The sequence below is a fragment of the Dendropsophus ebraccatus genome, chromosome 3 (assembly GCF_027789765.1).
Source record: "Dendropsophus ebraccatus isolate aDenEbr1 chromosome 3, aDenEbr1.pat, whole genome shotgun sequence".
In the NCBI taxonomy this organism is placed as follows: domain Eukaryota; kingdom Metazoa; phylum Chordata; class Amphibia; order Anura; family Hylidae; genus Dendropsophus; species Dendropsophus ebraccatus.
The window spans coordinates 2,871,909-2,898,003 of record NC_091456.1 but is presented as its reverse complement, the minus strand read 5'-3'; positions in this window follow the sequence as shown (position 1 = coordinate 2,898,003).

Below are 26,095 nucleotides of genomic sequence, written 5' to 3'. Positions count from 1 at the left end.
GGGCCTCACCAGACTGACAGAGAGGAGGCCGGAGCCTCACCAGACTGGCAGAGAGGAGGCCGGGGCCTCACCAGACTGAAGGAGAGGAGGCCGGGGCCTCACCAGACTGACAGAGAGGAGGCCAGGGCCTCACCAGACTGACAGAGAGGAGGCCAGGGCCTCACCAGACTGACAGAGAGGAGGCCGGAGCCTCACCAGACTGACAGAGAGGAGGCCAGGGCCTCACCAGACTGACAAAGAGGAGGCCAGGGCCTCACCAGACTGACAGAAAGGAGGCCGGAGCCTCACCAGACTGACAGAGAGGAGGCCGGAGCCTCACCAGACTGACAGAGAGGAGGCCGGAGCCTCACCAGACTGACAGAGAGGAGGCCAGGGCCTCACCAGACTGACAGAGAGGAGGCCAGGGCCTCACCAGACTGAAGGAGAGGAGGCCAGGGCCTCACCAGACTGACAGAGAGGAGGCCGGAGCCTCACCAGACTGACAGAGAGCAGGCCGAGGCCTCAACAGACTGACAGAGAGGAGGCCAGGGCCTCACCAGACTGAAGGAGAGGAGGCCGGAGCCTCACCAGACTGACAGAAAAGAGGCCGGAGCCTCACCAGACTGACAAAGAGGAGGCCAGTGCCTCACCAGACTGACAGAGAGCAGGCCGAGGCCTCAACAGACTGACAGAGAGGAGGCCAGGGCCTCACCAGACTGAAGGAGAGGAGGCCGGGGCCTCAACAGACTGACAAAGAGGAGGCCGGAGCCTCACCAGACTGACAGAGAGGAGGCCAGGGCCTCACCAGACTGACAGAGAGGAGGCCAGGGCCTCACCAGACTGACAGAGAGGAGGTCGGAGCCTCACCAGACTGACAGAGAGGAGGCCAGGGCCTCACCAGACTGACAGAGAGGAGGCCAGGGCCTCACCAGACTGACAGAGAGGAGGCCAGGGCCTCACCAGACTGACAGAGAGGAGGCCAGGGCCTCACCAGACTGACAGAGAGGAGGTCGGAGCCTCACCAGACTGACAGAGAGGAGGCCAGGGCCTCACCAGACTGACAGAGAGGAGGCCAGGGCCTCACCAGACTGACAGAGAGGAGGCCAGGGCCTCACCAGACTGACAGAGAGGAGGCCAGGGCCTCACCAGACTGACAGAAAGGAGGCCGGAGCCTCACCAGACTGACAGAGAGGAGGCCGGAGCCTCACCAGACTGACAGAAAGGAGGCCGGAGCCTCACCAGACTGACAAAGAGGAGGCCAGTGCCTCACCAGACTGACAGAGAGCAGGCCGAGGCCTCAACAGACTGACAGAGAGGAGGCCATGGCCTCACCAGACTGAAGGAGAGGAGGCCGGGGCCTCAACAGACTGACAAAGAGGAGGCCGGAGCCTCACCAGACTGACAAAGAGGAGGCCGTGCATCACCAGACTGACCAAGAGGAGGCCGGGGCCTCACCAGACTGACAAAGAGGAGGCCATGAATCACCAGACTGACAAAGAGGAGGTTGGGGCCTCACCAGACTGACAGAGAGGAGGCCAGGGCCTCACCAGACTGACAGAGAGGAGGCCAGGGCCTCACCAGACTGACAGAGAGGAGGTCGGAGCCTCACCAGACTGACAGAGAGGAGGCCAGGGCCTCACCAGACTGACAGAGAGGAGGCCAGGGCCTCACCAGACTGACAGAGAGGAGGCCGGAGCCTCACCAGACTGACAAAGAGGAGGCCGTGCATCACCAGACTAACCAAGAGGAGGCCGGGGCCTCACCAGACTGACAAAGAGGAGGCCATGAATCACCAGACTGACGAAGAGGAGGTTGGGGCCTCATCAGACTGACCAAGAGGGGGCAGGGGCCTCACCAGACTGACCAGGGCCTCACCATCTTTAGTGAAAGTCCATGGCAAAAATAAAATCTATTGCTCAGTCTACCCTTCATTTGTCTCCTAATCTCTATATAAGATTAATATAAGCACAAAAAGAGTCATTACTGATCCTAAACCTGAGACCAGGGACTGTGTGTAATATAAAATCATCCGGCCTGACCATCATGCCTAATATTAACTTGTTACTTTGTGTTCTGTACAGATCCCTTTCCAGCAGTGTCCTCCTTATCATCACACACAGGATAGCTGTGGAAGCTGACACCGGTACACGGATAAGACATGATCTGTACGATAGTGATGCTCAGAGTTCAGAATCCCCCAACCCCATAGAATTACCTCTGCTCAGGTTACAAAGCATGCCCAGAAACTTTTCCCATTCATGTAGATAGGGCTTCAGACTATTGTGTCAATGTCCATGGGGCTCACTGTCAATCAGGGAACCCTCCGCCCTCCAGCTGTCACATCTTCATTTCCCGTCATGCCTGGACAGCCAAAGTTTTCTCATTGGCTGTCCAGGCATGATGGGAATTGTAGTTTTGCCACAGCTGGAGTGAGGAAGGTTCCCCATCCCTGCTGTAAAGCATATCTCTAAATGGTGTTAAAACCAACTCAGGCAACATACAGTAGTTGCCCCCATAATACTGTCCACTCTATTAGGTGGATATACCATACATGTGTGTGCCTATTGGGTGGATATACTATACATGTGTGTGCCTATTGGGTGGATATACTATACATGTGTGTGTGCCTATTGGGTGGATATACCATACATGTGTGTGCCTATTGGGTGGATATACTATACATGTGTGTGCCTATAGGGTGGATATACTATACATGTGTGTGTGCCTATTGGGTGGATATACCATACATGTGTGTGCAGTGGCCCAGAACAGGCTATCTGTTCACTAGTTTGTATCTACCTCTTTATTATAACTAGTCCTGTTCTGGAAAGCTATGGTCCACTGCAAACAGTGTGTATTGTGTCACCCCTCTCAGTGTTCAGGTCTGCTATTCCATTCATTTATTGCATGTGTATTCAGGTATCAGTGCCTAAGGGTATTATGTCGCCCCCCCAGTGTTCAAGTATGGTACTTCTCATTTATATTTTACTGTATATGCCTAATGGTGTGATGATGCAATGGCTGGATGTCACGTGACTGCTCCTGCTTCCATGGTGACTCCAATGGCCATCGAGCTTTGGCTGGGGAATACCATGTCACTTCCTGTTCTACCTCAGTCTATCTCCTACCACAGGGGGGATAGGTTGTGTGTTGCTGCTGCTCCTGTGTCACAAGGCCGCAGCCCTGCGGTACCTGCTGCAGCATTACCAGAAGTGTTCCTGGCTGTGCTCTATTCTCAAGTCCTCCAGATTCTCATCTATTCTCCAGATCTGGGTGCCGTTCTTCAGTCATTCCTCTCCTCATCTTCTCTAATCATCAACAGCAAGTATTCATCTCAGTTCCATTCTGCCCAGCATCTTATCCTCAGTATCACTACTACTCCCATCATTCAGCACGCTACTCTCACAGCCTATTGCAGCATCAACCATTACTCTGCCTTATTCAAGTCTGCCTTATACCCGGTTGCATCCGGAGAGACTGTTGCTACTAGTTACCACCGTTACAATAAATATACAACTACCGTTGTTTCTGAACCTTGGCATTGGTGTGATAATTGGTGCCCTGACTAAGGACAACGAGGAATCGCACGCCCAGTATTCCCGCATGGTCAGGAGCCCGGTTCTCAGCTGTGTTACCATCGCGCCTAAACCATGACAATCCTCTGCTCAGCAGCTGCTCCGGCTCCTGCCAGTAACTACACCTATCAGCGGAGTTGCCCCTAGGGCCCGGGCATCGCACGTGTGTGCCTATTGGGTTGATATACCATACATGTGTGTGCCTATTGGGTGGATATACCATACATGTGTGTGTGCCTATTGGGGGATATACCATACATGTGTGTTTGCCTATTGGGTGGATATACCATACATGTGTGTGTGTGCCTATTGGGTGGATATACTGTACATGTGTGTGCCTATTGGGTGGATATACCATACATGTGTGTACCTATTTGGTGGATATACCATACATGTGTGTGTGCCTATTGGGTGGATATACCATACATGTGTGTGCCTATTGGGTGGATATACCATACATGTGTGTGTGCCCATTGGGTGGATATACCATAAATGTGTGTGTACCTATTGGGTGGATATACCATAAATGTGTGTGTACCTATTGGGTGGATATACCATATATGTGTGTGTACCTATTGGGTGGATATACCATACATGTGTGTACCTATTGGGTGGATATACCATACATGTGTGTACCTATTGGGTGGATATACCATACATGTGTGTACCTATTGGGTGGATATACCATACATGTGTGTGTACCTATTGGGTGGATATACCATATATGTGTGTGTACCTATTGGGTCGATATACCATAAATGTGTGTGTGCCTATTGGGTGGATATACCATACATGTGTGTGTGCCTACTGGGTGGATATACCATACATGTGTGTGCCTATTGGGTGGATATACCATATATGTGTGTGTACCTATTGGGTGGATATACCATAAATGTGTGTGTGCCTATTGGGTGGATATACCATACATGTGTGTGTGCCTACTGGGTGGATATAGCATACATGTGTGTGCCTATTGGGTGGATATACCATACATGTGTGTGTGCCTATTAGGGGATATACCATACATGTGTGTGTGCCTATTGGGTGGATATACCATACATGTGTGTGCCTATTGGGTGGATATACTATACATGTGAGTGTGCCTATTGGGTGGATATACTATACATGTGTGTACCTATTGGGTGGATATACCATGCATGTGTGTGCCTATTGGGTGGATATACCATACATGTGTGTGCCTATTGGGTGGATATACCATACATGTGTGTGCCTATTGGGTGGATATACCATACATGTGTGTGTGCCCATTGGGTGGATATACCATACATATGTGTGTGCCCATTGGGTGGATATACCATACATGTGTGTGTGCCCATTGGGTGGATATACCATACATGTGTGTGCCTATTGGGTGGATATACCATACATATGTGTGTGCCCATTGGGTGGATATACCATACATGTGTGTGCCTATTAGGTGGATATACCATACATGTGTGTGCCTATTGGGTGGATATACCATACATGTGTGTGTGCCTATTGTGGGATATACCATAAATGTGTGTGTGCCTATTGGGTGGATATACTATACATGTGTGTGCCTATTGGGTGGATATACCATAAATGTGTGTGTGCCTATTGGGTGGATATACCATACATGTGTGTGCCTATTGGGTGGATAAACCATACATGTGTGTGTGCCTATTGGGTGGATATACCATACATGTGTGTGTGCCTATTGGGTGGATATACCATACATGTGTGTGCCTATTAGGTGGATATACCATATATGTGTGTGCCTATTGGGTGGATATACCATACATGTGTGTGCCTATTGGGTGGATATACCATACATGTGTGTGCCTATTGGGTGGATATACCATACATGTGTGTGCCTATTGGGTGGATATACCATACATGTGTGTGCCTATTGGGTGGATATACCATACATGTGTGTGCCTATTGGGTGGATATACCATACATGTGTGTGTGCCTATTGGGTGGATATACCATACATGTGTGTGTGTGCCTATTGGGTGGATATACCATACATGTGTGTGTGCCTATTGGGTGGATATACCATACATGTGTGTGCCTATTGGGTGGATATACCATACATGTGTGTGCCCATTGGGTGGATATACCATATATGTGTGTACCTATTGGGTGGATATACCATAAATGTGTGTGTGCCTATTGGGTGGATATACCATACATGTGTGTGTGCCTATTGGGGGATATACCATACATGTGTGTGTGCCTATTGGGTGGATATACCATACATGTGTGTGCCTATTGGGTGGATATACCATACATGTGAGTGTGCCTATTGGGTGGATATACCATACATGTGTGTGCCTATTGGGTGGATATACTATACATGTGTGTACCTATTGGGGGATATACCATACATGTGTGTGTGCCTATTGGGTGGATATACCATACATGTGTGTGTGCCTATTGGGTGGATATACCATACATGTGTGTGCCTATTGGGTGGATATACCATACATGTGTGTACCTATTGGGTGGATATACCATACATTTGTGTGTGTCTATTGGGTGGATATACCATACATGTGTGTGCCTATTGGGTGGATATACCATACATGTGTGTGTGCCTATTGGGTGGATATACCATACATGTGTGTGCCTATTGGGTGGATATACCATACATGTGTGTGTGCCTATTGGGGGATATACCATACATGTGTGTTTGCCTATTGGGTGGATATACCATACATGTGTGTGTGCCTATTGGGTGGATATACTGTACATGTGTGTGCCTATTGGGTGGATATACCATACATGTGTGTACCTATTTGGTGGATATACCATACATGTGTGTGTGCCTATTGGGTGGATATACCATACATGTGTGTGCCTATTGGGTGGATATACCATACATGTGTGTGTGCCTATTGGGTGGATATACCATAAATGTGTGTGTACCTATTGGGTGGATATACCATAAATGTGTGTGTACCTATTGGGTGGATATACCATATATGTGTGTGTACCTATTGGGTGGATATACCATACATGTGTGTACCTATTGGGTGGATATACCATACATGTGTGTACCTATTGGGTGGATATACCATACATGTGTGTGTACCTATTGGGTGGATATACCATATATGTGTGTGTACCTATTGGGTGGATATACCATAAATGTGTGTGTGCCTATTGGGTGGATAAACCATACATGTGTGTGTGCCTATTGGGTGGATATACCATACATGTGTGTGTGCCTATTGGGTGGATATACCATACATGTGTGTGTGCCTATTGGGTGGATATACCATACATGTGTGTGCCTATTAGGTGGATATACCATACATGTGTGTGCCTATTGGGTGGATATACCATACATGTGTGTGCCTATTGGGTGGATATACCATACATGTGTGTGTGCCTATTGGGTGGATATACCATACATGTGTGTGTGCCTATTGGGTGGATATACCATACATGTGTGTGTGTGCCTATTGGGTGGATATACCATACATGTGTGTGTGCCTATTGGGTGGATATACCATACATGTGTGTGCCTATTGGGTGGATATACCATACATGTGTGTGCCCATTGGGTGGATATACCATATATGTGTGTGTGCCTATTGGGTGGATATACCATACATGTGTGTGTGCCTTTTGGGGGATATACCATACATGTGTGTGTGCCTATTGGGTGGATATACCATACATGTGTGTGCCTATTGGGTGGATATACCATACATGTGAGTGTGCCTATTGGGTGGATATACCATACATGTGTGTGCCTATTGGGTGGATATACTATACATGTGAGTGTGCCTATTGGGTGGATATACCATACATGTGTGTGTGCCCATTGGGTGGATATACCATACATGTGTGTACCTATTGGGTGGATATACCATACATGTGTGTGTGCCTATTGGGTGGATATACCATACATGTGTGTGTGCCTATTGGGTGGATATACCATACATGTGTGTGTGTCTATTGGGTGGATATACCATACATGTGTGTGTGCCTATTGGGTGGATATACCATACATGTGTGTGTGCCCATTGGGTGGATATACCATACATGTGTGTACCTATTGGGTGGATATACCATACATGTGTGTGTGCCTATTGGGTGGATATACCATACATGTGTGTGTGCCTATTGGGTGGATATACCATACATGTGTGTGTGTCTATTGGGTGGATATACCATACATGTGTGTACCTATTGGGTGGATATACCATACATGTGTGTGCCTATTGGGTGGATATACCATACATGTGTGTGTGCCTATTGGGTGGATATAGCATACATGTGTGTGTGTGCCTATTGGGGGATATACCATACATGTGTGTGCCTATTGGGTGGATATACCATACATGTGTGTGTGTGCCTATTGGGTGGATATACCATACATGTGTGTGCCTATTGGGTGGATATACCATACATGTGTGTGTGCCTATTGGGTGGATATACCATACATGTGTGTGTGCCTATTGGGTGGATATACCATACATGTGTGTGTGCCTATTGGGTGGATATACCATACATGTGTGTGTGCCTATTGGGTGGATATACCATACATGTGTGTGTGTGCCTATTGGGTGGATATACTATACATGTGTGTGCCTATTGGGTGGATATACCATACATGTGTGTGTCTATTGGGTGGATATACCATACATGTGTGTGTGCCTATTGGGTGGATATACCATACATGTGTGTGTGCCTATTGTGGGGATATACCATACATGTGGTGTGTGCCTATTGGGTGGATATACCATACATGTGTGTGTGCCTATTGGGTGGATATACCATACATGTGTGTACCTATTGGGTGGATATACCATACATGTGTGTGTGCCCATTGGGTGGATATACCATATATGTGTGTGCCTATTGGGTGGATATACCATACATGTGTGTGTGCCTATTGGGTGGATATACCATACATGTGTGTGTGCCTATTGGGTGGATATACCATACATGTGTGTGTGCCTATTGGGGGATATACCATACATGTGTGTGTGCCTATTGGGTGGATATACCATACATGTGTGTGTGCCTATTGGGTGGATATACCATACATGTGTGTACCTATTGGGTGGATATACCATACATGTGTGTGTGCCCATTGGGTGGATATACCATATATGTGTGTGCCTATTGGGTGGATATACTGTACATGTGTGTGTGCCCATTGGGTGGATATACCATACATGTGTGTGTGCCTATTGGGTGGATATACCATACATGTGTGTGTGCCTATTGGGTGGATATACCATACATGTGTGTGCCCATTGGGTGGATATACCATATATGTGTGTGCCTATTGGGTGGATATACTGTACATGTGTGTGTGCCCATTGGGTGGATATACCATACATGTGTGTGTGCCTATTGGGGGATATACCATACATGTGTGTGTGCCTATTGGGTGGATATACCATACATGTGTGTGCCTATTGGGTGAAGGTTTACTCCTGGACGTTGCAGCCTTAAGGCTCAGGAAAGTGCATGATAGTTCGGGGCCCTTTAAATATGAATAGCCCCGCAGCAGCTTGTTTATTGCAGTAATAAGTAACGCACAACCAGTCTCCTCATTCACTTATGATTCATTCTCTTTACTATTATTTACATTATAAATGACATTCGGCCTCCAATAACCCGGACTGCGCACAATGCAGCGTGATCGGGAGGACACAGCACGATTATAATAATTATTCCAACAAATACCACCCCAACATCAGTGATTTTAATAAACAATAATCTTTTTTTTTCTTTCTTTTCTTCCTTCCCCCCTACAATAGGGTTATAGCAAATTGTGGACACGGTCACGGAACTTTATTGCTCGGGAAATCAAGGACACGGTCAGAAATTATTAAAAGATTGTTCCTGTGTTCACTCTGCCCTTTAAGCCTGACTACCCACCAGCTGTGGACTATACCACACATAGGCATAAAGCTGGTGTGTGTGTGGGTTGGTGGTGGTGGGGGTGGGGGTGCAGATGCTCATGGACCTTGGGGACTACAGAGCACTCACTGCATCTCTGGTCCCAGCTAATTCATAAATTCTGATTTTAAATTTTAAAGTGAGACTCTCCCTGAATTGGTTACCAGTTCTTAAGAATTTCTGGCATAGTTACAGGCATAGTCCCTGGCATAGTTACTGGCATAGTCACAGGCATAGTTACAGGCATAGTCCCTGGCATAGTTACTGGCATAGTCACTGGCATAGTTACCGGTATAGTCACTGGCATAGTTACCGGCATAGTCACCGGCATAGTTACCGGCATAGTCACTGGCATAGTTACCGGCATAGTCACCGGCATAGTCATTGGCATAGTTACTGGCATAGTCACTGGCATAGTTATTGGCATAGTCACTGGCATAGTTACTGGCATAGTTACTGGCATAGTTACTGGTATAGTTATTGGCATAGTTACCAGCATAGTCATTGGCATAGTCACTGGCATAGTTACCAGCATAGTTACTAGTATAGTCATTGGCATAGTTACTAGCATAGTCATTGGCTTAGTCACTGGCATAGTTACTGTTATAGTTATTGGCATAGTTACCAGCATAGTCACTGGCATAGTTACTGGCATAGTTACTGTTATAGTTACCGGCATAGTCACTGGCATAGTTACCGGCATAGTCACCGGCATAGTCATTGGCATAGTTACTGGCATAGTCACTGGCATAGTTACTGGCATAGTTACTGGTATAGTCACTGGTATAGTCACTGGTATAGTCACTGGTATAGTCACTGGCATAGTTATTGGCATAGTCACTGGTATAGTCACTGGCATAGTTATTGGCATAGTCACTGGTATAGTCACTGGCATAGTTATTGGCATAGTCACTGGCATAGTCATTGGCATAGTTACTAGCATAGTCACTGGTATAGTCACTGGCATGGTCACTGGCATGGTCACTGGCATAGTCACTGGTATAGTCACTGGTATAGTCACTGGCATGGTCACTGGCATGGTCACTGGCATAGTTACTGGCATGGTTACTGGTATAGTCACTGGCATAGTCACTGGCATGGTTACTGGTATAGTCACTGGCATAGTCACTGGCATAGTCACTGGCATAGTCACTGGCATGGTCACTGGCATAGTCACTGGTATAGTCACTGGCATGGTCACTGGTATAGTCACTGGTATAGTCACTGGTATGGTCACTGGCATGGTCACTGGTATAGTCACTGGTATAGTCACTGGTATAGTCACTGGTATAGTCACTGGCATGGTCACTGGCATGGTCACTGGTATAGTCACTGGCATAGTTACTGGTATAGTCACTGGTATAGTCACTGGCATGGTCACTGGCATAGTCATATAAGGGATTGTTTTTGGTGGGCCAAGTTATACTTTTAATAGCCCCATATGTTCCTGTTATATATTGTAAGAATAATTTGTTTAGGGATACAGGAGAAAACATCAATTTTGTTGTTTTTTTGTTTCTATGTGGTATAAATGACAAGTTAAAGTGTAGCTGTCAATTAAAATTTTTGTGCAGAAATCAATAGTACAAGTGATTTAAGAAACTCTTTAATAGGTTTTACTCAAAAAGCTTTTACCCAGCCCCCCCCCCCCTTCTCATTTGCTCATTATCAGGTAAAGCCGTCTTTATTACAGGAAGACGGGTTTGCTGAGTCATTATATCCTATGGAGGGGGCTGAAGGGGATGAGTTAGCAGTGAGAGCAGACAAGCAGCTGTACAGTTTGCAGACTGTCTGGGCACATAAAGCGCTGGATTCACAGGTCAGAAAGGTCAGTGCTCATCTAGATTGCAGGATGATGTGCTGTGTAGTGCTGCCTTTTCTCCTCTTCGTGCTCACTCATCCCCCTCAGACCCTCCCCCCTCCATAGAGCATAATGGAATCCTGCTTTTTCTTAAGTGTGTGTGTGTGTGGGGGGGGGGGGGAGGTAGGGAAACAGGTTTTTGACTACAGAAGGAAAGTTTTTTACTTTATAAAACCTTTTACAGAGTTTCTTAAAATTGCTTGTACTATTGATACTTATTGATTTCTGACCAGTGACATTTACATGACAGCTTCACTGTTACATGTCGGTATGATACTACATAAACAACATAGATTTATCAATCTGCCAGAAACCCTCTGGTTTTGCTTCTAGCGACCAATCACAGCTCAGCTCATATCTTAGGGAGCTCTGGTGAAATCTAAGCGGAGCTTTCCCGTAGGTGTTGGCATAGGGTCCTGTTATTCCGTGGTCCTGCTATATCTGTACACGGGTATTAGTGGCATCACATGATCTTTTCTCTGTTCCTTATATTCTGTGCATAGTGATGACTACTATGGGCAGGGCCGCCGATAGGGCAGTACAACCAGTACTGCCGTATGGGGCCCGGACCCTAAGAGACATGGGGGGGGGGGGCCCGGCGGGCCCGCCGGCCGCCGCCCCCTCCCCGACCGCTACGCTAGGGGGGCCCGCAAGGCCCCCCTTGCCACCTGGGGGGGGTTGTGCCGCTTCGGTCCGGTGAGCTTCCGGCCAGGGCCGCCGATAGGGCAGTACAACCAGTACTGCCGTATGGGGCCCGGACCCTAAGAGACATGGGGGGGGGGGGGCCCGGCGGGCCCGCCGGCCGGCGCCCCATCCCCGACCGCCACCCCCTCCCCGACCGCCGCCCCCTCCCCGACCGCTACGCTAGGGGGGCCCACACAGCCCCCCTTGCCACCTGGGAGGGGGGGGGGTTGTGCCGCTTCGGTCCGGTGAGCTTCCGGCACACGCTGCCTCTATCACTGGCCGGAAGCTCACAGCTGCAGCCCTGTGGTCCTTCTCTCCTGCTCGGCAGCGGCGCACGTGACGTCATCGCGCCGAGCAGGAGAGAAGTTCCTGGACCGCGGGGCTGCAGCTGTGAGCTTCCGGCCAGTGATAGAGGCAGCGTGTGCCGGAAGCTCACCGGACCAAAGCTGCATGGGAAGGGGGGACCTGCCTCACCTGCCTCTGCTCCCCCGGCCGCTCCCTCTTCCCCCAGCCTCTCCTCCTGTACCCCCCCTCCAGCCTCTCCTCCTGTACCCCCCCCAGCCTCTCCTCCTGTACCCCCCCTCCAGCCTCTCCTCCTGTACCCCCCCCCCCTCCAGCCTCTCCTCCTGTACCCCCCCTCCTGTACCCCCCCTCCAGCCTCTCCTCCTGTACCCCCCCTCCAGCCTCTCCTCCTGTACCCCCCCTCCAGCCTCTCCTCCTGTACCCCCCTCCAGCCTCTCCTCCTGTACCCCCCTCCAGCCTCTCCTCCTGTACCCCCCTCCAGCCTCTCCTCCTGTACCCCCCCTCCAGCCTCTCCTCTTGTACCCCCCTGCCTCTCCTCCTGCACCTCCTCTAGCCTCTCCTCCTGCACCCCACAGCCTCTCCTCCTGCACACCACAGCCTCTCCTCCTGTACCCCTCAGCCTCTCCTCCTGTACCCCACAGCCTCTCCCCCAGCCTCTCCTCCTCTACCCCCCCTCCAGCCTCTCTTCCTGCACCCCCTTCCAGCCTCTCCTCCTGTACCCCCCCTCCTGTACCCCCTCCAGCCTCTCCTCCTGTACCCCCTCCAGCCTCTCCTCCTGTACCCCCTTCCAGCTTCTCCTCCTGTACCCCCCCTCCTGTACCCCCTCCAGCCTCTCCTCCTGTACCCCCTCCAGCCTCTCCTCCTGTACCCCCTCCAGCCTCTCCTCCTGTACCCCCTCCAGCCTCTCCTCCTGTACCCCCCCTCCAGCCTCTCCTCTTGTACCCCCCCGCCTCTCCTCCTGCACCCCCAGCCTCTCCTCCTGCACCCCCCAGCCTCTCCTCCTGCACCCCCCTTCCAGCCTCTCCTCCTGTACCCCCTTCCAGCCTCTCCTCCTGTACCCCCTTCCAGCCTCTCCTCCTGTACCCCCTTCCAGCCTCTTCTCCTGTACCCCCCTCCAGCCTCTCCTCCTGTACCCCCCCTCCAGCCTCTCCTCCTGTACCCCCCCTCCAGCCTCTCCTCCTGTACCCCCCCTCCAGCCACTCCTCCTGTACCCCCCCTCCAGCCTCTCCTCCTGTACCCCACCTCCAGCCTCTCCTCTTGTACCCCCCCTCCAGCCTCTCCTCTTGTACCCCCCCTCCAGCCTCTCCTCCTGTACCCCCCCTCCAGCCTCTCCTCCTGTACCCCCCCTCCAGCCTCTCCTCCTGTACCCCCCCTCCAGCCTCTCCTCCTGTACCCCCTCCAGCCTCTCCTCCTGCACCCCCAGCCTCTCCTCCTGCACCCCCAGCCTCTCCTCCTGTACCTCCTCTAGCTTCTCCTCCTGCACCCCACAGCCTCTCCTCCTGCACACCACAGCCTCTCCTCCTGTACCCCTCAGCCTCACCCCCTGCACCCCACAGCCTCTCCCCCAGCCTCTCCTCCTCTACCCCCCCCCTCCAGCCTCTCCTCCTGCACCCCCCTTCCAGCCTCTCCTCCTGTACCCCCTCCAGCCTCTCCTCCTGTACCCCCTCCAGCCTCTCCTCTTGTACCCCCCCGCCTCTCCTCCTGCACCCCCCCCGCCTCTCCTCCTGCACCCCCCAGCCTCTCCTCCTGCAACCCCCAGCCTCTCCTCCTGCAACCCCCAGCCTCTCCTCCTGCACCCCCCAGCCTCTCTTACTGCACCCCCAGCCTCTCCTACTGCACCCCTCAGCCTCTCCTCCTGCACCCCTCAGCCTCTCCTCCTGCACCCCACAGCCTCTTCTCCTGCACCCCCCAGCCTCTCCTCCAGCCTCTCCTCCTGCACCCCACAGCCTCTCCTCCTGCACCCCACAGCCTCTCCTCCTGCACCCCAAAGCCTCTCCTCCTGCACCCCACAACCTCTCCCCCTAGCCTACCCTCCTGCACCCCCAGCCTCTCCCCCAGCCTTTCCGTCAGCACCCCCCAGCCTCTCTGTCAGCACCCCCCAGCCTCTCTGTCAGCACCCCCCAGCCTCTCCTGCACCCCTAGCCTCTCCTCCTGCACCCCCAGCTGCTCTCCCTGCCCCCCAGCTGCTCCTCCTGCCCCCCATCTTCTCCCCCTGCCCCATCTGCTCCTCCGCCTGTCCCCATCTTCTCCCCCTGCCACCCCAGCTGCCCAATCTTCTCCCTGCCACCCTAGCTGCTCCCTATCTGCTCCCCCTGCCTGCCACCCCAGCTGCTCCTCCTGCCCCCCATCTACTCCCCCTGCCACCCCAGCTGCTGCCCCTGAGCTGATCCCTCTGCCCCACATTGCTCCCTCTGCCCCCCCAGCTGCTCCCCCTGCCCCTCTCACCCCAGCTGCTCCCCCTGCCCCCATCTACTACCCCTGCCCCTCTCACCCCAGCTGCTCCCCCTGCCCCCCATCTGCTCCTCCTCCTGCCCCCATCTACTCCCCCTGCCCCCAGCTGCTCCCTCTGCCTCCCAGATTCTCCCCTGCCACCCCTAGCTGCTCCCCCTCCCCGTCACCCCAGCTGCTCTCCTTCCCCCTGTCACCCCAGCTTCTCCCCTTCACCCCAGCGGCTTCCCCTGTCACCCCCAGCTGCCTCCCTTCCCCTGCCACCCCCAGCTGCCTGCTTGCAGACTAGTTGTGGTCGGAGAAGTCTTCTTGATTGCTGCGCCAGATGGAGAAGAAAGCAAGAAGCGACGGCAATCGGAGAAGACGTCACCTGTGAGTCATTAGTAACTGCACTGTAATCACTTCTATAGTGTGCAGAGCCTGTGTACCATTGGGGTCTAAATGGGTCAGTGTAGTGTTTGCGGTAGTGTACTGACACAGCCCTGCGGTCACTACAGTACACTAGCACAAACTTTTAAACTAGGACCCAACTACAACAGCCGCAGGCACTACAACTCCCAGCATATCCTGAGGGCTGCAGACTGTCAGTACATGCTGGGAGTTGTAGTGCCTGCAGCTGTTGTAGTTGGGTCCTAGGTGCATTATACACTGGATGCTTTGTAGCATATAAGAATACATAGATCTGTGGGGGCTCAGTGCAGGGACGTGACCCCAGAACATCACTAATAGGGGGTAGGGGGAGATGTTTTGTTCTATCCCCTATTAGTGATGTTCTGGGGTCACTTCCCTGCACTGAGCCCCCACAGATCTATGTATTCTTATATGCCACAAAGCATCCAGTGTATAGGACCCAACTACAACAGCTGCAGGCACTACAACTCCCAGCATGTACTGACAGTCTGCAGCCCTCAGAGTATGCTGGGAGTTGTAGTACAGTGTAGACAGATGTATTGCTGGACCTTCAGGGCCGATGGTTGTCACCCACAGATTGCAGCCACCAGGAGCCTCTGCACACAGTGATTTATTACAGGGTCGTCCTCTCAGAGACTACAACTCCCAGCATACCCTGAGAGCTGTATAAATGGAGGGATTTGTCACAAATACAGATGAATTCAGGAAAGAAGCGGGTCAGCATGTCGTGTCTCACTGGTTGTATATTGGTGGCTCCAGGTGCCCCAGTCCCACACTGGACAGAAGCGGCCCCCAAACTAAGACTTCCCCGGCCTCCTTCCTTCCCCCATCACATTTGTTTGATGAGAACAGCGGGCATCAAGCAGAGCGACACCCAAGTGCCAGGGTATATACCATGCATGTACAGTAATGGGGGGGGGGGCGCCTCAGCGTGCAAAGTGCCTAGGGCAGCATGAACTCTAAATACAGGCCTGGCTGCCGGCACTTCATACCAGCAGCCTATGGGAGGCCGGGCCGTGACCTCTCCGGCAGGCGTGATCATGTGACGTCATCACGCCTGCCGGAAGTCCCGTCCCTGCGGCTCGCAAGATGGAGCCCGAAGAGGAGGAAGAGCTGCTGCCTGCACAGCGCGGATTAGGTGAGTAGGATGTTTGTTTTCTTAGGGGCATTATTAGTATATGGGGGCATTATTAGTGTATGGGGGCACCTCTGGGGGCATTATTAGTGTATGGGGGCACCTCTGGGGGCATTATTAGTGTATGGGGGCACCTCTGGGGGCATTATTAGTGTATGGGGGCACCTCTGGGGGCATTATTAGTGTATGGGGGCACCTCTGGGGGCATTATTAGTATATGGGGGCACCTCTGGGGGCATTATTAGTGTATGGGGGCACCTCTGGGGGCATTATTAGTTCATGGGGGCACCTCTGGGGGCATTATTAGTATATGGGGGCACCTCTGGGGGAATTATTAGTATATGGGGGCACCTCTGGGGGCATTATTAGCATATGGGGGCACCTCTGGGGGCATTATTAGTGTATGGGGGCACCTCTGGGGGCAGTATTAGTGTATGGGGGCACCTCTGGGGAATTATTAGTATATGGGGGCACCTCTGGGGGCATTATTAGTGTATGGGGGCACCTCTGGGGGCATTATTAGTGTATGGGGGCACCTCTGGGGGCATTATTAGTGTATGGGGGCACCTCTGGGGGCATTATTAGTGTATGGGGGCACCTCTGGGGGCATTATTAGTGTATGGGGGCACCTCTGGGGGCATTATTAGTGTATGGGGGCACCTCTGGGGGCATTATTATTGGTGAACATATACAAATCAAACAGCCCCCCCAGACCCTCGAAATTCAATAACCCCAAACGGGGCATTGCCTAGTACTCAACAGCATTCTGAATACAGGGGAACCCCTACCCCACTCTTGTATAAGTTTTAGTCTCCATCATAATGAGCCCCGCTGGGCTTGTAGACACGCTATAAATTGTACGTTGCAAGGGTGAGTATAATGCACTGCATACAGAGCACAAGAGGCAGCTATACAAGTAAGTGTCTGTATGGTGACATTTACATTGCACCTTGTTCACATTTAGTTTCTACAATTGTATAACTGTATAACAGAGGTTACATTTTAAGCCACTGGGGAAATGGGATATATGAGCCAGTTCTCTAGAATTGATCGGAACCAAATTATACCTCCCAGCAAGGCGTGGGGCCAACACACTATTTTTGTTTTTATTAATGTGGGGGGCCCAGACACTTTGGTTGTATGGGGCCCCGAAATTCCTGATGGCGGCCCTGACTATGGGATTCTAGAATCTTCATCTAATGTATAAATAAACAGGATTTTACCATCCAGAAAATGGAAATAACAAGAATTTATAAGCAATGGAATAAAATATTCCTCAGAGATCAAAGCGGCCGACTTCAAATGCTTCAGCAACGTAACGCGGCGCTGGGGGAACTTCGGGTTGTCACATAATTAGAAATAATCTACTGGTGCTCAAATCTAACACGGAGAGGCCTGTCAGGATGCTACCGCACCGAGGCTGCTTCAGTTATTGACGTCCCTAACAGATAAATCCATCTAATATGTAAAACCAATCAATAATGTATCTGAAGATCCAAAAACAGCAAAAACAGCAAAAACAGCGCAGGCTTCAAAACAGGCGAGACAAGTTATTAGCCCAAAATAACAGAAATGTGTATGTATAGAGCCTACCCATCACCACCATCCCTCCCCCTCCCCACCGACCCTCCATGTATATGTATAGAGCCTACCCATCACCACCATCCCTCCCTGTATATGTATAGAGCCTACCCATCACCACCATCCTTCCTTATATATGTATAGAGCCTACCCATAACCACCATCCCTCCCCCTCCCCACCGACCCTCCATGTGTATGTATAGAGCCTACCCATAACCACCATCCCTCCTTATATATGTATAGAGCCTACCCATCACCACCATCCTTCCTTATATATGTATAGAGCCTACCCATCACCACCATCCCTCCCCCTCCCCACCGACCCTCCATGTGTATGTATAGAGCCTACCCATAACCACCATCCCTCCCCCTCCCCACCGACCCTCCATGTGTATGTATAGAGCCTACCCATAACCACCATCCCTCCTTATATATGTATAGAGCCTACCCATCACCACCATCCTTCCTTATATATGTATAGAGCCTACCCATAACCACCATCCCTCCCCCTCCCCACCGACCCTCCATGTGTATGTATAGAGCCTACCCATAACCACCATCCCTCCCCCTCCCCACCGACCCTCCATGTGTATGTATAGAGCCTACCCATAACCACCATCCCTCCTTATATATGTATAGAGCCTACCCATCACCACCATCCTTCCTTATATATGTATAGAGCCTACCCATCACCACCATCCCTCCCTGTATATGTATAGAGCCTACCCATAACCACCATCCCTCCTTATATATGTATAGAGCCTACCCATCACCACCATCCTTCCTTATATATGTATAGAGCCTACCCATCACCACCATCCCTCTTTGTATATGTATAGAGCCTACCCATCACCACCATCCCTCCTTATTTATGTATAGAGCCTACCCATCACCACCATCCCTCCTTATTTATGTATAGAGCCTACCCATCACCACCATCCTTCCTTATATATGTATAGAGCCTACCCATCACCACCATCCCTCTTTGTATATGTATAGAGCCTACCCATCACCACCATCCCTCCTTATTTATGTATAGAGCCTACCCATCACCACCATCCTTCCTTATTTATGTATAGAGCCTACCCATCACCACCATCCTTCCTTATATATGTATAGAGCCTACCCATCACCACCATCCCTCCTTATATATGTATAGAGCCTACCCATCACCACCATCCTTCCTTATATATGTATAGAGCCTACCCATCACCACCATCCTTCCTTGTATATGTATAGAGCCTACCCATCACCACCATCCTTCCTTATATATGTATAGAGCCTACCCATCACCACCATCCTTCCTTATATATGTATAGAGCCTACCCATCACCACCATCCTTCCTTATATATGTATAGAGCCTACCCATCACCACCATCCTTCCTTATATATGTATAGAGCCTACCCATCACCACCATCCTTCCTTATATATGTATAGAGCCTACCCATCACCACCATCCCTCCTTATATATGTATAGAGCCTACCCATCACCACCATCCCTCTTTGTATATGTATAGAGCCTACCCATCACCACCATCCCTCCCTGTGTATGTATAGAGCCTACCCATCACCACCATCCCTCTTTGTATATGTATAGAGCCTACCCATCACCACCATCCCTCCCTGTATATGTATAGAGCCTACCCATCACCACCATCCTTCCTTATATATGTATAGAGCCTACCCATCACCACCATCCTTCCTTATATATGTATAGAGCCTACCCATCACCACCATCCCTCCTTGTATTTGTATAGAGCCTACCCATCACCACCATCCCTCCTTATATATGTATAGAGCCTACCCATCATCCCTCCCTTCATCCCCTCCATGTATATGTATAGAGCCTACCCATCAACCCTCCTTCCATCCCTCCTTGTATATGTATAGAGCCTACCCATCACCACCATCCCTCCTTGTATATGTATAGAGCCTACCAATCACCACCATCCTTCCTTATATATGTATAGAGCCTACCCATCACCACCATCCCTCCTTATATATGTATAGAGCCTACCCATCACCACCATCCCTCCCTGTATATGTATAGAGCCTACCCATCATCCCTCCCTCCATCCCCTCCCTGTATATGTATAGAGCCTACCCATCACCACCATCCCTCCTTATATATGTATAGAGCCTACCCATCACCACCATCCCTCCCTGTGTATGTATAGAGCCTACCCATCACCACCATCCCTACTTATATATGTATAGAGCCTACCCATCACCACCATCCCTCCCTGTATATGTATAGAGCCTACCCATCACCACCATCCCTCCCTGTATATGTATAGAGCCTACCCATCACCACCATCCCTCCTTATATATGTATAGAGCCTACCCATCACCACCATCCCTCCTTGTATATGTATAGAGCCTACCCATCACCACCATCCCTCCCTGTATATGTATAGAGCCTACCAATCACCACCATCCTTCCTTATATATGTATAGAGCCTACCCATCATCCCTCCCTTCATCCCCTCCATGTATATGTATAGAGCCTACCCATCAACCCTCCTTCCATCCCTCCTTGTATATGTATAGAGCCTACCCATCACCACCATCCCTCCTTGTATATGTATAGAGCCTACCCATCATCCCTCCCTGTATATGTATAGAGCCTACCCATCATCCCTCCCCCTTCCCTCCATCCATGCCTTCCTCTTCCCTCCATCCATGCATCCATCCCTCCCTCTTCCCTCCATCCATCCCTCCCTCTTCCCTCCATCCATCCCTCCCTCCCTCTTCCCTCCATCCATCCCTCCCTCTTCCCTCCATCCCTCCCTCTTCCCTCCATCCATCCCTCCCTCTTCCCTCCATCCATCCCTCCCTCTTCCCTCCCTCCATCCATCCCTTCCTCTTCCCTCCATCCATCCCTCCCTCTTCCCTCCATCCATCCCTCCCTCTTCCCTCCATCCATCCCTTCCTCTTCCCTCCATTCATCCCTCCCTCTTCCCTCCATCCATCCCTCCCTCCATCCATCCCTCCCTCTTCCCTCCATCCATCCATCCATCCCTCCCTTTTTCCTCCATCCCTCCCTCTTCCCTCCCTCCCTCCCTCCATCCATCCCTCCCTCTTCCCTCCATCCATCCCTCCCTCTTCCCTCCCTCCATCCATCCATCCCTCCCTCTTCCCTCCATCCCTCCCTCTTCCCTCCATCCATCCATCCCTTCCTCTTCCCTCCATCCCTCCCTCTTCCCTCCCTCCATCCATCCCTCCCTCTTCCCTCCATCCATCCCTCCCTCTTCCCTCCATCCATCCCTCCCTCTTCCCTCCATCCATCCATCCCTCCCTCTTCCCTCCCTCCATCCATCCCTTCCTCTTCCCTCCATCCATCCCTCCCTCTTCCCTCCATCCATCCCTCCCTCTTCCCTCCATCCATCCCTCCCTCTTTCCCTCCAGCCATCCATCCCTCCCTCTTCCCTCCCTCCATCCTCCCTTCCTCTTCCCTCCATCCATCCCTCCCTCTTCCCTCCATCCCTCCCTCTTCCCTCCATCCCTCCCTCCCTCTTCCCTCCATCCATCCCTCCCTCCCTCCATCCATCCCTCCTCTTCCTCCATCCATCCCTCCCTCTTCCCTCATCCATTCCTCCCTCTTCCTCCATCCATTCCTCCCTCTTCCCTCCATCCATTCTCCTCCCTCTTCCCTCCATCCATTCCTCCCTCTCCCTCCAATCCATCCCTCCCTCTTCCCTCCATCCATTCCTCCCTCTTCCCTCCATCCATTCCTCCCTCTTCCCTCCATCCATTCCTCCCTCTTCCCTCCATCCATCCCTCCCTATTCCCTCCATCCATCCATTCCTCCCTCTTTCCTCCATCCCTCCCTCTTCCCTCCATCCATCCCTCCCTCTTCCCTCCATCCATCCCTCCCTCTTCCCTCCATCCATCTCTCCCTCTTCCCTCCATCCATTCCTCCCTCTTCCCTCCATCCAATCCCTCCCTATTCCATCCATCATCCATTCCTCCCTCTTGCCTCCATCCCTCCCTCTTCCTCCATCCATCCCCTCCATCCTCCTGCTCCCTCCCTCTTCCCTCCTCCATCCCTCCCTCTTCCCTCCATCCCTCCCTCTCCCTCCTTCCATCCCTCCCTCTTCCCTCCATCGCCTCCCTCTGCCCTCCATCCCTCCCTCCCTTCCCCTCCATCCATCCCTCCCTCTTCCCTCCATCCCTCCCTCCCCTCCGTCCCTCCCTCTTCCCTCCATCCATCCCTCCCTCTTCCCCCCCCCCCCCTCCCCCCCCCCCCCCACCCCCCCCTCCACCCCCCCCCATCCCCACCCCCCCCGCCCTCCATCCCTCCCTCCCTCCCCCCCCATCCCCCCCCCCCCCCCCCCCCCCCCCCCCCCCCCCCCCCCACCACCCCCCCCCCCCACCCCCCCCCCCCCCCCCCCTCCCCCCCCCCCCCCCCCCATCCCCCACCCCTTCCCCCCCCCCCCCCCCCCCCCCCCCCCCCCCCCCCCCCCCCCCTCCCCCCCCCCATCCCTCCCTCTCCCCCCCCCCCCCCCCCCCCCCCACCCTCCCCCCCCCCCCCCTCCCCCCCCCCTCCATCCATCCCTCCTCTTCCCTCCATCCATTCCTCCCTCTTCCCTCCCTCCCTTCCTCCCTCCATTCATTCCTCCATCCATCCCTCCCTCTTCCCTCCATCCATCCCTCCCTCTTCCCTCCATCCCCTCTTTCCTCCATCCCTCCCTCTTCCCTCCATCCCTCCCCTTCCCCATCCATCCTCCTCTTCCTCCATCCTCCCTCCCTCTCCCTCCTCCATCCTCCCTTCTTCCTCCATCCCTTTCTCTTCCCTCCATCCATCCTTCCTCTTCCCTCCATCCATCTCCCTCTTCCCTCCATCCATCCCTCCCTCTTCCCTCCATCCATCCCTCCCTCTTCCCTCCATCCCTTCCTCTTCCCTCCATCCATCCCTCCCTCTTCCCTCCATCCATCCCTCCCTCTTCCCTCCATCCATCCCTCCCTCTTCCCTCCATCCATCCCTTCCTCTTCCCTCCATCCATCCCTCCCTCTTCCCTCCATCCATCCCTCCCTCTTCCCTCCATCCATCCCTTCCTCTTCCCTCCATCCATCCCTCCCTCTTCCCTCCATCCATCCCTCCCTCTTCCCTCCATCCATCCCTCCCTCTTCCCTCCATCCCTCCCTCTTCCCTCCATCCCTCCCTCTTCCCTCCATCCCTCCCTCTTCCCTCCATCCATCCCTCCCTCTTCCCTCCATCCATCCCTCCCTCTTCCCTCCATCCCTCCCTCTTCCCTCCATCCATCCCTCCCTCTTCCCTCCATCCATCCCTCCCTCTTCCCTCCATCATCCATCCCTCCCTCTTCCCTCCATCCCTCCCTCTTCCCTCCATCCATCCCTCCCTCCATCCATCCCCTCCTTGGTTGAACTTGATGGACATGAGGTTTTTTACAACCGTACTGTATAACTATGTAACTATGATACATTTTCCCAGTTCATTAATTGGAGAATTCCAGCTAGTATTTGGATGACTTTCTCAAGGTGAGGAGAGAACGGACCTAATGAAAGGATAGGCAGGGTCTCCTAAATCTCAGGTTGGTATGGAGGGCCCCAGGGGAAAATGAGTATCTGATCCGCTGCCGACCACCTACATAGAATAGAGGGGGGGGGGGTTATATCACCTGTGGGAGAGAATCTATAGAACATTCCAGATAATCACATTGTAGGATTTATAAAGAATTATTCACCATTTTATTCCATGAAATAAGGATTTGTACAATAGAAGAAGAGAAGTTCCTATCTGGTGCAGTGTATTTGCAGTTACAGAGGTCGGATGACCCTGCAGCAGGAGTGTGTCCCCCTCCCCCATACACATCTTCTCCACAGCTTCCAGGTTTCGGGGCTGTCACCGGGGTCAGGTGTGGAGACTGGTGGCTGCTCCAGGACCATGAAAGGCTTCTTACTGAGCAGCTGCTTAGTTGTCCCGGCTGTGGGTTTCCTCCTTAGTTGTCCCAGCTGTGGGTCTCCTCCTTAGTTGTCCCGGCTGTTGGTTTCCTCCTTAGTTGTCCCGGCTGTGGGTTTCCTCCTTAGTTGTCCCGGCTGTGGGTTTCCTCCTTAGTTGTCCCGGCTGTGGGTTTCCTCCTTAGTTGTCCCGGCTGTGGGTTTCCTCCTTAGTTGTCCCGGCTGGGGGTCTCCTCCTTAGTTGTCCCGGCTGTGTGTTTTCTCCTTAGTTGTCCCTGCTGTGTGTTTCCCCCTTAGTTGTCCCGGCTGTGGGTCTCCTCCTTAGTTGTCCCGGCTGTGGGTCTCCTCCTTAGTTGTCCCGGCTGTGTGTTTCCTCCTTAGTTGTCCCGGCTGTGGGTTTCCTCCTTAGTTGTCCTGGCTGTGGGTTTCCTCCTTAGATGTCCCGGCTGTGGGTTTCCTCCTTAGTTGTCCCGGCTGTGGGTTTCCTCCTTAGTTGTCCTGGCTGTGGGTTTCCTCCTTAGATGTCCCGGCTGTGGGTTTCCTCCTTAGTTGTCCCGGCTGTGGGTTTCCTCCTTAGTTGTCCCGGCTGTGGGTCTCCTCCTTAGTTGTCCCGGCTGTGTGTTTCCTCCCTAGTTGTCCTGGCTGTGTGTCTCCTCCTTAGTTGTCCCGGCTGTTTGTTTCCTTCTTAGTTGTCCCGGCTGGGTTTCCTCCTTAGTTGTCCCGGCTGTGGGTTTCCTCCTTAGTTGTCCTGGCTGGGGGTTTCCTCCTTAGTTGTCCCGGCTGTGGGTTTCCTCCTTAGATGTCCCGGCTGTGGGTTTCCTCCTTAGTTGTCCCGGCTGTGGGTTTCCTCCTTAGTTGTCCTGGCTGGGGGTTTCCTCCTTAGTTGTCCCGGCTGTGGGTTTCCTCCTTAGTTGTCCCGGCTGTGTGTTTCCTCCTTAGTTGTCCCGGCGGTGTGTTTCCTCCTTAGTTGTCCCGGCTGTGGGTTTCCTCCTTAGTTGTCCTGGTTGGATCTTTTGGGTCATTGTCAGCTGGAAGACCCGGCCACCCATCTTAAATGCTGTTACTAAAGGAAGTAACTTGTTGGCCAAAATCTTGTGGTACATGGTTCCATCCATCCTCCCTTCAATAAAGTGCAGTCATCCTGTCCCCTTTGTAGAAAAGCCCACAAAGTATTATAGTTCCATCCCCATGCTTCACGGTTGGCACTGTGTTCTTGGGGTTGTCCCCATTCTTCCTCCTCTGAACCAAGTGAAGGGAGTTGATAACAAAAAATTTCAAAATTCATGACTTTCTTCCATGTCTCCGTCGGATCATCCAGATGGTCATTGGTGATGTCACGGGCCTGGACATGTGCTGGTGTGAGCAGGGGGACCTGGGGTGTCCTGCAGGATTACTATCCATGACAGTGTAGTGTGTTACTAATGATAATCTATGAGACTGTGGTCCCAACTCTTTCAGGTCAGTGACCGGGTGCTCACGTTTAGTTCTGGGCTGATTCCTGATACCTTTATCAGAATCCTCCTTACCCCACGATACAAAATCTTGCATGGAGCCCCAGAGGAAGATTGGCCATCATCTTGTTTCTTCCATTTTCTGCTCAATGCACCAATAGTTGTCACCTTCTCACCAAGCTGCTTGCCTATTGTCCCATAGCCTATCCCAGCCTTGTACAGGTTTACAAATGCGTCCCTTGTGTTGTTAGACAGCTCTTTGGTCTTGGCCATGGTGGAGAGGTTGGAGTGTGATGAAGGTGTGGCCAGGTGATTATTATACAGGTAATGAGATGAAACAGGTGCAGGTAATCCAGGTAATGAGGGCAGAGGAGGAGGAGAAACTAACAGGTCTATGAGAGGCAGAATTCTTGCCAGTCCCCATCTCAACACACAGAAAATGTCCATTACAGACTCAGTCAATCACTGACAGTAGCCATGACCCGTCTCGATTGGTGCTGAGGCGTCTTGTGGTACTGGGGCATCTTCTGCATGGCATTGACCCCCTTCTGCATGGCACTGCCCCCCTTCTGCATGGCACTGCCCCCCTTCTGCATGGCACTCCCCCCTTCTGCATGGCACTGCCCCCCTTCTGCATGGCACTGCCCCCCTTCTGCATGGCACTCCCCCCTTCTGCATGGCACTGCCCCCTTCCCAATTTAATATTTTCTCTCTCTTTAACTTTGCTAAAGGAAACTTTAAAAACAAAAAGAGATCCTTTTATTTTTATAAAAAAAGATTCCCCATGACTGGCCATGTCATGTATTGGAGGTGAGTGCTGATTTTTGTCTATT